The sequence below is a fragment of the Heptranchias perlo genome, chromosome 16, assembly GCF_035084215.1.
Source record: "Heptranchias perlo isolate sHepPer1 chromosome 16, sHepPer1.hap1, whole genome shotgun sequence".
NCBI lineage: Eukaryota > Metazoa > Chordata > Chondrichthyes > Hexanchiformes > Hexanchidae > Heptranchias > Heptranchias perlo.
This window is the reverse complement of record NC_090340.1, coordinates 56,962,439-56,971,335: the sequence shown is the minus strand read 5'-3', so window position 1 is coordinate 56,971,335 and position 8,897 is coordinate 56,962,439. Positions and strand designations below refer to the sequence as shown.

Sequence of the window (8,897 nt, the reverse complement as noted above, 5' to 3'; positions counted from 1 at the left end):
TAAAGGTTTTGAATTTGAGGAGTTTTTAAACAGGCACAATTCCTGGACCAGCCTTGGGTCCAGATGGGGGCCTGCATGGTAACCTCAGCTACAATTTTGATACCATTTAGAAATTTGCATTTAATGTAAAGGATCTTAAGTTTAAAAAAATATCTTTTATCATAAGATGAAAATAAACAGTAAGCTGTTTGCTATCTCTTGGAAGCGACCATTTTTTGAGTTAGTGCTCTCAAATTTGCAGGAGCCCACAACCGTCCCAGAATTATTTTTCCCTGCTGAACAGGCAGCAGCTTTACTACATTTTTTAAACAAAACAAGTCCACAGAGGAGTGGACCTCGAGAATGTGTAACTCAGCTACATGCATTGCCCTTTGCCCCTTGCTCCATGCTTTAAACTGGCCAATCAAAGGGCCAGAGCCTAAGAGCAGAGCGTAGAGGTCAGCAGTCGAGATACGTAGGTCTTGCAATCCTGGAACGACTACTCTTGTGAAAACTTCAGTGCCTTCATTACAGTAGCAAGTACTTACTTCAGCACTGGCATTTTTAAGGTGTGGCACTCTTAATAACACTCTAATAAATGGAACACATGGACTTGCAAAGCTGAAAGAACTAGTATTCACCTTGGGCTAAAATGTAATGGGAATTGCAGGTCAAGGTAGCTGAGGCTACAGAGGGGTATGGTAGTTCAGTGCTTATGTTACTGGACTAGTAATCCAGAGAAGGTGAGTTCAAATCCCACCATGGCAGTTTGAGAATTTGAATTCAGCTTATTAATAAAAATATGGAACTAAAAAGTAGGTATTAGTAAAAGTAACCATGATGCTGTTGGATTGTGGTTAAAAACCCAACTGGTTAGGGAAGGAAATCTATCGTCCTTACCCGGTCTGGGCCACATATGACTCTAGCCCCACAGTTAGAGTTGACTCTTAACTGCCCTCTGAAGTGGCCTAACAAGCCACTCGGTTGTATCAGACTGCTACCAGTGGTTCAAGAAAAAGGCCCATCACTACCACCTTCTCAGGGCAACTAGGGATGGACAATAAATGCTGGCCTTGCCAGGGACACCTATGTCCCAAAAATGTTTTTTTTTTACAAAGCCAACCAAACACAAGAAGATACTGACATGTGCATGTCTCAATTATCCAAACTTTTAACATCCTGCAAAAATGGGAGATGGGAGCTTGGTTTTGTATCAATCAGCTGAGATCCAGTGGAGTGTTGGCAAATGATTTTGCGCATACTTTGGGTTCTTGATCCAGGAGCATAAATAGTTCTCTCGATGTACAGTAACTGTTAGAACGTACTATCCATGAGCTCTGATATTTAGCTTCAGGTTCAGATCATCAGCAGTGGTCAGGACTTTGGGTCAAGAAGACCAGTAGGATAAATTTGTACAAAGCATTAGTTAGGCTACATTAGAATTCGGTGCGCCATTATAGAAAGGACATTAAAGACATCGGGAGCGTACATCATAGATTCACCAGGATGATGCCAGGATAGGATGCTTTGGTTTTAAGGAAAGACGTGAGATACTGGGACTTTTCTCAACTGAAGCAGAGAAGACGGAAAAGATTTACTACATGTTTTTAAAACTGTATGAAGTATTTAGACAGGGTGAATAGTGAAAGCCGATTTCTTTTGTTTGAGGAGTCAGAGATGAATAGTCATCAATTGAAAATTGTCACTAAGTGAGTAAAGAGACAGGAGAGGAAAAATTTATTGATGCCGAGAGTTTTTGGAGCCTGTAATACATTGCCACAGGGAATAGTTGAGACAAAGACAATTGCATCTTTTAAGAAAAAAAATGAAAACTGTTCAAGGGCAACAGGAAGATTTTTTAAAAAATGAACTTGCATTATGTAGCATCTTTCATGTACTCTGCTCATCCCAAAACGCTTCGTAGCCAATGAATTACTTTTGAAATGTCATAGTTATGTAGACAAATGTGGCAGCCAATATGCGTGTGGCAAAGTCCACTAAACAAGAATGAGATAATGACCTGTTAATCTATTTTGGTGATGATAAACTAACCAGCCAAGAACTGTTCTGCCTGGCTCAGAAATTATACAACAAAACTGCAGATTAAAAATGAGCAATTTGTAAGTCTTTCAGTGGCAGCCCATTTAGGTCATCTATTCAGTAATACAATCTGAAGATAAACAGAATATGTAACCAAGTATATTTTATGCAGAGGTACTTAAAGTTCTAATGTATCCTATCTGTTGGCATGAGATGGACTATATTTGGTGTGCTGATTATTAAAAATTACATCATTCTGAAGATTTATAAATTTCAGAAAGTGCACATAATGGGAGTGAACAGAAAGTTATTAGATGCATTCGATTATTTTCCTGATTGAAATTTGAGGTACTGACTCCGTAGTAGCGCACTCGAGTCAAAAGGTTGTGGGTTCAAGTCCCGCTCCAGAGACTTGAGCACAAAATCTAGGCTGACACTCCAGTGCAATACTGAGGGAGTGCTGCACTGTCGGAGGTGCCGTCTTTCTGATGAGATGTTAAACTATGGCCCCGTTTGCCCTCTTAAGTGGATGTAATAGATTCCATGGCACTATTTTGGAAAAAGAGCAGGGGAGTTCTCCCCACTGTTCTGGTCGCTATTTATCCCTCAACCAACATCATTAAAACAGATTATCTGGTCATTATCTCATTGCTGTTTGTGAGACCTTGCTATGCGCCAATTGGCTGTTGCGTTTGCCTAATTAACGATAACTACACTTACTACAATAAATTATTGGCTGTGAAACGCCTTGGAATATCCCAAGGTCGTCTTCTCTGCTTCAGTTGAGAAAAGTCAAGAAAAGCGTTATATAAATGCAAATACTTTCTTCTTTCTTTAACAGTGATATTCTTTCCAATAAGGATTATTATCTACAAATACAAAGAGCTACCACTTCTCACAATCTTGCAACTGGGAATTTTATACTGCTAATAAAATTATGTCATAGTTACAAAATCTTGAAATTTATTTTGATTTGATGTTAACAGTGGAGTAATGTAAGGCTAGATAACATCGTGGAAATATATATAAAAGATACCTTTTTTGGAGACGAGCAGGGAGTTACGATGTCCTGGCCAACATTATCCCTCAACTGACACCACCAAACAGACTAACAGATCGATCATCTCATTGCTGTTTGTGGGATCTTGCTGTGTGTGCAAAGTGACTGTCACGTTTGCCTACACGACAACAGTGACTACACTTCAAAAGTAATTCATTGGCTTTAAAGCACTTTGGGATGCTCTGAGGATGTGAAAGGTATTATATAAATGTGAGTCTTGTTATATTTATATCTCAAGATACTGACGGGTCTTGTTATTCTGATTCAGGAACAGTGCTGAAAACTAATCCTTTCCAAATCTTCTAGGGAAACAAAATTCAAACAACAAACCAGCAAATAAGAAATATAGACACAAATAGAACTGGACTGCCTAGGCTTCAAGATTCAGATGACCAGGATCTGGGGGTGCATTTGGCCGATGGGTCACAGCTTGGACTCTCTCTTACATTAGCTGATTTGAAAATTCTCATTCTTGTTTTCAAATCCCTCCATGGTCTCATCCCTCCCTATCTCTGTAACCTCCTCCAGCCCTACAACCCTCCGAGATCTCTGCGCTCCTCCAATTCTGACCTCTTGTGCATCCCTGATTCCCTTTGATCCACCGTTGGCGGCCGTGCCTTCAGCTGCCTCGGTCCCAAACTCTGGAATTCCCTCACTAAAGCTCTCCGCTTCTCTACCTCTCTCTTCTCCTTTAAGACACCCCTTAAAACCTACCTCTTTGACCAAGCTTTTGGTCACCTGTCCTAATACCTCCTTATGTGGCTCGGTGTCAAATTTTGTTTGATAATCGCTCCTCCGAAACTCCTTGGGACATTTTACTACGTTAAAGGCGCTATATAAATGCAAGTTGTTGTTGATTTGAATTGAGCTGCAATGATATTGGATTTTACTTTATTGCAGGTTACAGAAATCAGACCAAGCATATTTTACATACTTTTTTATGTTACTCGAATCTATTTGCCTCGGTTGGGTGGAGAAGTCAGAGAGTCAGCAGGATGGGATGTTCCTTTTCGAAGAGGCACCCAGCTCTCATTTAGTGAAGCTTTCCCTCTGCCAACCGATCACTGCCACGATGAGGGAGTGTTGGGGGAGGGTGGAGCGGGTTATTCAGCTTAGCTCGTGTCATTTCTCTACCTGAGGGAAGATGAATGTTTTAGCAGATTAACACAAAAAGTTAAAAATGCAACAAAAAAAATTAGAGACAGAAATCTACGTGACTGCTGAAAACGCCATTTGAGAATTGCCTGAGTTGGCTGTTTTGCGAAGGAGAGCGGTCAAAAGATCAAGGAAAAGGATGACTGCAGCAGTAAACAAGAACTGAGTCCCGATAAATCAAAATGGTACAAAAACTGCAGAATTGGGTGCTGTGTGTGCCATATATGTGAAAGATGTAATTAATTTTCTCGATTAATTCCAGAATTAACAGCGTGGAGCTAACTCATTCAGACTGACTGTACTGTGGTCTAATAAGATATTACGAGTGTGCCAGCTGGGCCTCATTAAATCTGAATTGAACACAAGGTAAAATTCACTATCGTCAGACAAAGTCTGCACAGCTGTGGCACAGGGTCCACTAATTAAAGGTACGTCATTTTATGTACGATAGCATTTTTGAAAAGGAATGCCATAGACGAAGGGATCAAGACTTTCTCACTGTGCCTAAGATGCATCTGCCGTCAGTCAGATAAGAACGTGCGGATCATACGTTAACAGAAACTCATTCTTGTTTAGCCACGGCCTCTCGCCCCCTACCTCCAAGTAAGAAGGAACAAAAGTAACTTGGATTAGGGAAATATGCATTAATCACAGCCGACATAGGTCCCCTGTGGCACTGATAACACTACAGCAATATGTTCCCACTCATCTGCGATTTCAAGACTGGTTAGTCAGCAGCAGTTTTGAATCCCTTAGTGTACGAATGAAGTGGTCTGCCTGATGTTGTTGACGAGCAAACAATGACACACGAGAGATTCCCAATGTTACATCAAGGGCTGATTATGTACTAAAATTTTGCCTATAAATTAACTTGCAGCTAAATTGCTCTATCACTTTTGACTCTTCATCCTTATCTTAATTACTGTTTTAAGTAGTCCACAGTGTATTGAATATTACAAATTAATGTGAACTTGAGTTGCTTGGAGGAATAGACTTTATTTGTTGTACTTATGAAATCTTGGCAGCTGATTAGAATTTGCTTCTTGAGTGTGCAGGGTGGTCCATTTTTGTTTTTACTCTTTTTTTCCATCTTCCGTTGGCTGTCCATCTCCCAAGTTGCAAACCTTCTCGAATGCCCTGCGGGTGCAGCAAGCCTTTAATTGTGTCATTAGCAAGTTATTTGCATCTCTCTCCGCTTGTTTTTGCGTGCCACAGCAGAAATGTTTTCATCCTCATGTGAGCGTACATAAAGTGTGGTGTGAGAAAAGCACAGTCGTGCCTGGTTCACCCGGAATCCATGTATAATTTAGTATATCAGAAACACTCCTCTTCACCCAGCCCTCCTCTCCTCCCCACACCGTCTCCATCTGTTGATCCCCCAACTTTAAGGAGCACTAAATTCCTTCTTGGCTGGAATAAAATCAAACAGTGCTATTAATACCTTATACATGCCAACTGTCTGCTTTTCAGTTGAGACATCAGCATTTTGGGGCATTGTCTGCTTCTCCTCATTTCTGGATGAAAGTCAGCATTGTTTCCTGACTTTTTTTTTCCCCCACCCCCGCCAACAGTGCAACACCCAGAATCTTCAGCTGCTCCCGTCCCTCCCTACAGTCCCATTCCTGAATCCTCTCACTCCAAAGTGCTGCTCTTGGTTTCTTGCTTCCATTTTCTGCTCCTAGGAGCAGGGATTGAATGCTGCTACACACCACAGGGGTCATTGTGCCTATAGATGATAGTGTAAAATCAAGCGGTATTCGATCAGCCGCCCTTCCATACATTGCTCTTGATTTTCTCTCATTGACTTCAGGGTATAGAGGGATATGGGCCAAGTGCAGGCAATTGGGACTAGCTTAGTGGTATAAACTGGGCGACATGGACATGTTGGGCCGAAGGGCCTGTTTCCATGTTGTAACTTCTATGATTCTATGATTCTATGATAACCGAGAGGTCGTTAGTTCAAATCTCACCGTGACAAGTTGTGAAATTGAATTCAATAAAACTGGTAGTTGTGGGCTAGGACCTGAAATAAATGACTATGAAAACTAACATTTTGTTGTAAAAACCAAACTGGTTCACTGATATCTTTTTCACGGAAGGGAATCTGCCACTCCTAACTGGCTCCAGTCTCATACGATGTGTTTGACACTTAATGCCATCTGAGGTAACCTAGCAGGCCACTCGGTTATCAGGACAATTAGGGATGAGCAGTAAAGCTGGTCTTGCCAACGTCATTTACATCATGAGAACAAATTTTTAAAAGTCAGGAGAGGAGCAAATTATAAAAGAAAAATATCCAGTTGGCATAATCGTTCTGAGGCAGCCATTGCTCATATATCTATATTTATTCATAATCTGAATAAACCACCAAACAATTATATTTATTAATCTTTTATATAATATTACAAGTTTTGTAATAATGATTGCTTATCAAAGTTACAAAGAATGCTGACATGTTGTCTGGGCAAAAGCAGGCTAAGAACAAACAGTATATGTTAAAAATAGATACCAGCAAATTAATTCAAGGTTGCAATCTAATCTAATGTCAGGATTTTGATAAACCACTAGTGATTTGCTCTTGTTTATTTATCATATCACCTAATCCCCTTCGGGTAGATTACAGCCTTGTAATAGAGCTCTGTAGATTAGCCTTGCAATGTGCTCCATTCAGCTGCTGCTTTCTAACCCAATGATACTGCAATTAATTCTCAAGTCAGTGAAATAACTAATAATGGGCAAAAAAAGTAAAATAAATAATAATGGACAAAAAAGTAAAATAAATAATAATGGGCAAAAAAGTGAAATTAATAATGGACAAAAAAGTGAAAAATAATAATGGACAGAGTGAAATAATAACCTGCTTTGGTTCAAGAAGCTTTTTAATGCTGCCACCTTGTGGAACTCCAGACATTTTGCTGCCATCACTGTACTTAGACTCTGCAACTTTACAGAGCGCATCTGCTGAACTGCCAGTAATTACTTTAACCTCAGTCTTCCTGGTCAATTCAAGTTATTGCTGCTTATACTGGCTTATTGTTGGGTTAATTCTACACTGTTGCTTTGAATATTGAGTCATTGGTTTAATACCTTTTTAATAGGATGTCAAGGCCTTGAAATGGGTGCAGAGAAGATTTACTAGAATGGTACTAGGGATGAGGGACTTTAGTTATGTGGAGAGAATAGAGAAGCTTGGATTGTTCTCCTTAGAACAGAGAAGGTTAAGTGGCGATTTAATCGAGGTGTTCAAAATTATGAAAGGTTTTCATGGAGTAGTTCGGGAAAAACCGTTTCTACCGGCAGGAGGATCGGTAACCTGAGGAACACAGATTTAAGATAATTGGCAAAGGGTGGTGGAAGCAGAGTCAATCGTATCTTTCAAAAGGGAACTGGATATATACCTAAATAAAAAATAAAGAGGGTGATGGGGAAAGAGCAGGGGAGTGGGACTAATTGGATAGCTCTTTCAGAGGCATGATGGACTGAATGGCCTCCTTCTGTGCTATATCATTCTATCATTCTATGACGATGCTGCTGATGGAAGTGCCATTTTAATGGCATATTACTGCTGGGGAGTACTGGTTTAATGGTTCTGTGCTGCTGGGACACAGTGCTGCTGGGAGTGGTGGATTTAGTTTATGAAAGCTAGGATACATTTTTGTACTGCAGCAATTTCAAATGTAGGCCTGAGTGAAAAAGGGTCCAAAAATATTCACAAGACGAATATGGACAAGGAAAGCTGCTGAATAATCTTTGTTCATCTATCCATGAAATACCTACTGTGGCATCAATTATTTCTTCAATGATTTTAGCTTGGTTGCCTCCTCAACTCTATCCAGGAGTCTACTCGATGTCTTGCCCACTCTTTGAGTGAAGAAGAATTTCTTGACATCATGTGAATGAAAATACACACTGAAAAATCTGCGAACTGTTTCAATAGGCCAGAAGTTGCTCCAGGTGGCAAACCATCAGTGCTCGCCGCTCATTAGATTTAAATTCACCCACCAAGTTACCACGTTCTTTTTGGCGGTAACTTCCTTGAACCGCAAGTTCAAAAAACTTCAGCGTTCTTTCCCGGGCTGTGAGAGTGGTGAAAGGCTCTCTAAGGCCCCTCAACCAATCAGCCACACTGGGAGAACCAGGAAGTGCAGTTCATTCATAAACCACGCAAAACCAACAACCAGGAAGTGCTGGACAAGGTTAGTAAATGTACAATAAAATGAGTTAGAGAAAGCAAAATAAAGAGAGGGTAAGATTAAAAGACTCGGATAGAAGAGACAGAAAGAAAAAGTAAAACAGAAGTTTCATTTTCTAATTAATTTTTTTTTAATTGTCCAAAAACTAAAAATCAGGAGTAATGAGACTCCGCATTTTAAAAAGTTAATTTTTTAGTGTCAGAGCGGTTGTTTGGCAGTCATTAATACTTACCATGCAGTTAAAACTTAGTTTAGACCTAAAAAAAACTCAGCGTAGCTGTTTTGTGGCAAGATTAATTCGTTTGCAGCTGGGAAGTGCAGCAAGTTGGCGCTGGTCCGTTGATTGCAGCCGCGACATCCCTTTAATGCGAAGCTGAAAGATCGCTGGTGAACCAGGAAGAGCGAGTTCCAGATTTCTGCGTTTCACCGCGTATGCGCGGTCACTGGAACTTGCTCTTCGATTTCGCCAT

General features: G+C 40.3%; 1 long non-coding RNA gene across 1 annotated transcript in view; it reads left to right on the top strand.

The window, feature by feature from the left end:
* The first annotated feature begins 469 nt into the window (after positions 1-469).
* Positions 470-8,897, top strand: part of LOC137333380 (uncharacterized) — a 49,141-nt gene continuing 40,713 nt past the window's right edge. The window contains exons 1-2 of the long non-coding RNA XR_010965889.1: positions 470-548; positions 4,497-4,662. This is a non-coding gene — a long non-coding RNA (uncharacterized lncRNA). The remainder of the gene's footprint in view (positions 549-4,496; positions 4,663-8,897) is intronic.